Below are 4,713 nucleotides of genomic sequence, written 5' to 3'. Positions count from 1 at the left end.
TATATACAAATATATTCACATCAAATTAAAGAATATTCATAAATATTACAGTCCATCCCTGTGGCTGGTCACAGGGTTATAGCTATTATTCATAATTTCCTTCTTCTACTACCCTTCCAAGTGCTTCTCTACCATGGAATCAACTTCAGTCTGCCATGAATCCTTATATGGTGAAGTCACCCAGACCTTCATTCCTGAAGGATCTATGCCATTAGCAGTTCCAATTGCATTGAGCTGTTATAGTTTTAAGGTTTGCAACAGGACATGGAAGGAACCCCATGGACCTCCTGCAGTCCATACATCCTCCTTGTTGTGACAGTAACCCAATTTCCCCACGATAGACAGGATCACCAGTATAATAGTCACCTTCTTTGCCTGTGGGTTCACTGGCATGAGGAGCCCAAATCAGCCAGGAAGGGTTTTGTTTTCAAAGTTAATGGAGTCATGAAGCAATGTAGATCCACAAGGCTAGACATCTCTTCTTGTCGGCAAAATGAACACCCAGGTGTAATAATTAGGATATTTAGAGAAGTTCATGTCACTTTACAGAAATAGGAAAAGAAAATTATGTGGAATATAGAATACTGAAGAAAAGAAAAGTCTCAGAAAAACTTGAAAAGTTCTTCCCACTGGGAGAATTTCCCTTAACCATTGTTCTTCAGAACCATCCCTAAATAGTTTTGATTACTAGTTTCCAGTTTTGGGTTGAGTCAGCATATCACACAGAACCACCTATAAACTGACCCGCACTCTCTCTTCTTCTAATGAGCCACATGGAACACCTCATGAGGACACGGGTACGGGTTGAAATAGAAGAGGCAATATACTGGGAGTCATGAGAAGCTTGCCAGGTGACTTACTTTAGGACTTATTTGAGCCCAATTTCATGTATACACTTGATACTGTTATCAGTGATATGCCATATCAGTGATATGCCACTGTGCATATCCAACTTTATGGTTTGGTGTGTCAGACAATACCCAATTCATGATGAGGAGCATTAATCATATTTGAGTTGGTGGCCCATGGTCAAGTATTCATTCACTACCAGGGTTCTGGAGGAAACTGGACACCGTTCTTCAAAAAGAGAATAGCTATCTGCGGAGGATGGCACAGCGTTCCTCCAACATCCTAAAGGTCTGTTCTGTAATTCACCTCCAAAGGCTCCATCAAGTATCTCTCAAAGACACTTTGAGAACCATCAAATCTGCTACATCCTATGGCACAAAAAGCAGAGCAGCCTGCCTGTGGCGCAGACCTAATTGCAGAACCTTCTCTTGTTCTGGGCCCCCCTCAAAATTGGTACCCTTAAGGGTGCATGAGAATGAGCAGAATCACTGCCTCAAGCAAGCATAAGTTGTCTCCAAAATTGAAAGAGATTCACTGGGCTTGGTGCCTCTTTCTCAGTGGCAGGACAAAACAACACAACAATATGTCCTTCACGTTAGGATAAATAAATATGCCCTAAACACTGGGCCCCATAAAAGGGGTTTATTTTCCAGCCACAGGTATACATGTGTCTTACTAAGGTGTCTAGAAAAGCTTCTACTTCCTGTTTTCCAGGTCCAATCAGTATAATATCACCCATATCACAATGAACCAGCATGATGTCTTGTGTAACGGAGAAATGATCAGTCTGCCACAGAATAGTGAACGTGCTGTAAAGATTATATATTCTGAGACAGAACAGTGAAGGCATTTTTCTAATCCCATGAACTGAAAGCACACTGCTTCTGTTGGTTTTTAGTACGCAAATAGAGAATAAAGCCTTGACTAGATCAATATTTGCACACCAGGTGCCAAGGAATGTGTTGATTTGTTCCAGCAAAAAAAAGACAACTGAAACAGAAGCTACATTGGTGTCACCACCTGATTAAGCTGCTAATCATCCACCGTCATTCACCAAGATTGATCTGCTCTTTGCTACAGATATAATTAAGCAAGCCATATTTTAAAGCGAAAGAAACTGGTGAAGACCACGCAATTATTAAGTGTGATCAGGATTCAAACCAGTGTCTGGCTGGTTCCAAAGTCTAAGCTCCGGGTCTCTACACCGTAATACCTTAGGGGCTCTCCCCCTCCTCTCCCCCACCCCTCCCCCACCGCTCCCCACCCCCTCACCACCGAATCTGGATCTATGGATTCATTATTGAGAATTAGGTAATTTCACTGTTTAGCAAAGAACAATGTGTATCTGTGCATGTGTGTGCGCGTTTGTGTGCGTAAAATTCACCCCTCCCCCAAACAGCTAATCTATTTTGGTAGGTACCATTTTGGCAAGATTTAAATGATTTCTAGTGGGCGATCAAATTGTTACTCTCCTGAGAGCGATCTTGTAACGTCTAAAGATCCTCAGCGGCTCGTCCGGAAAACTGTCAAGGCGGCTCAGGTCCAGCGCGGAGTCACTGCCCAAGGTGGGTCCCGCGCGGCGGAGGCTCCCAAGGCAGCCGCGTGCGCCCCCTGTCGGCCCCGGTGCGCAGTGTCCGCGCGGCCCTGAGGCGCGCAGGAGCTCAGGGGACTTGGGACAACACAAATTGGGGGAGCCACAGATTTTGAAACACCTGGAGGGACTTTTGCACAACTAACAATTCATTTGCAAATTGCCTGGCAAAGGTGAAAATGATCTTAGACTTTGCTATTGTTGGAGCAGCTGCTGCAGAACGTGGAGAGTTTAAAGGGCAAAGCAATTGTTCTATCCTGATTAGAGTGTAAACTTGGACAAAAAAGCATTTGTGGGATTTGATGACAACTCAGATAAGCCCCAGAATGCTGACCGGATTCTTCATACTTCACTCGTTCCTGACTTTTCCTCTGTAGGAAAAAAATAAATCGCCTAAAACAACCTCCCCAAGAGAGGGAATTGTACGGTAGTCAAACTTAAAATATAGTGTTCAAAATTGAAATTAAAAATTGAATACAAGTACTACCTGAAAAAAAGGATCTGGATGGAAAATGTTTCTATAAACAAAAGAGTAAGATTATGTTTTCTTCTGTCATTAAAGTAAATTCTACTGATGTTAATGAAAGTCAATCATGAATTTGACAGAAATGACATCCTGGCTGTTTTTTTCTGTTTTTGTTTTTGTTTTTTGTCAGCAAAATATGTTGCCAAGTGTGAATAACAGAATGCCAGTTTTGTTCCTTGTTTGTTCAGTCAAACGGTTTGATGCAATATTATATATTTTCCTATTTTTCTTCCTCTCCTTTCTACTCATCCTACATTGTCGAATTGATTTGAAGACTAAAAGCAAATGCCTTCTGTAACTTCAGCTCTCCATTCTGAAGTATCTCCAATGGCCTTCCCTTCAACTCACTGAAAAGATAAACCACATTGTCTGTACAATTATGACAAATTGTGTGCTGCTGTAACTTAACTTTTCTTTTTTACTGAAAGCAATCTGTCCAACAACTCTGCCCTCCAAAAATGAGTTTCCATAAAACACAAAACTTTCTAAATCACCCTTACAAAGGTTTTCAGATGATAAGTTTTCTGTTTCTGTTAGATATCTCAGAATCCAAAGCAATTTGTTATTGGTACAACTTCTGATAATAATAATTGCTATTATTTATTGAGCCCTTACTCTCTTCCAGGTGCTATGTTGTTTTTCATATGTGTAATCTCATTTTATCCACCCAGTAACCCAATACTAAACAATTTTTTTGCTGTGGTTGCAAGCAAGGTCAAGAATTTCGGGGTAAAAAAAGAAAAGGCTCCTGTACTAGGAGATCTTGGGGTACAGCTGGCTTAAAAAATGGCTGAATCCAGAGGCTCAACAATGTCTTCAGGACACTCTCAGTTTTGCCTTCCTCTGCATTCCTTCATTCTCAGATTATCCCTGTATTACTATGCCAACAACTCCATATTTGCACTTATCAATGTAACAAATTTCCTGGAGTTCCCCCAACAGCCTCAGCAAAACCCCCAAACGGATTCTGATTGGCCTTATTCTGGTCACATGACCACCAGTAAGCCAATCACTGTGGCCCAGCTTCTCACCACCAGGGGCACCTGCCTAGCCTTTCAGATGAGAAGTGAGGTCAGTCTTCATTGAACTTATTTGGAGCAAAACAGAGATAATTCCCCAAAGGAAAAATCACAGTATTTTTACTCAAAGAAGGTGGAAGGGATGCAAAGAAAAACAAAACAGGAGCAGGTAACCTCAAAAACCTAGGAGAAGATAGTGTTATAACTCTTATATATGTAAGATGAAACTGAAGGTGAGGGAGGTTGTGACTGGCCAAAACCCAGCTGGTACATGGCACAGCTGGGATTCAGATCCTTGGGTTTGAACTTCAAGCCAATGCTCTATTCAACCTTCTTAATGATCAAAACCTTAGTTAATGAGGTATAGCGCTATTAGAATCCTCTTCCTGGCTAACCTGCCCACTGCCCTTTATCATAGGGAAATCTAGCAGAATGCTATTTAAGTACCTATGCCTCTGTCTTTGTAATTTTGATCAAAATAGAAAATAAAAAATAACCCTCCAGCCAAAGCAAAAACAAACAAAAAAAAATGATAACTTTTCTGGATCAGCATGTTCAAAAATACATTTGGGATGTGATTTTTCCTGATTAAAATCTTAACATGGAACATTTCCCAAGCAATTCAGTGTCCCTTCATCATGGTTCTATTATTTATAAGCATAGCGAAATGTTTTTTTAATCTCATAATATTTATCTTGGGTTACTATCCACCATAGGAAGTAGTGTTT

This window comes from Tamandua tetradactyla, chromosome 13 (genome assembly GCF_023851605.1).
Source record: "Tamandua tetradactyla isolate mTamTet1 chromosome 13, mTamTet1.pri, whole genome shotgun sequence".
NCBI classification, from domain to species: domain Eukaryota; kingdom Metazoa; phylum Chordata; class Mammalia; order Pilosa; family Myrmecophagidae; genus Tamandua; species Tamandua tetradactyla.
The sequence above is the reverse complement of the archived record's forward strand: the minus strand, read 5'-3'. Positions refer to the sequence as shown.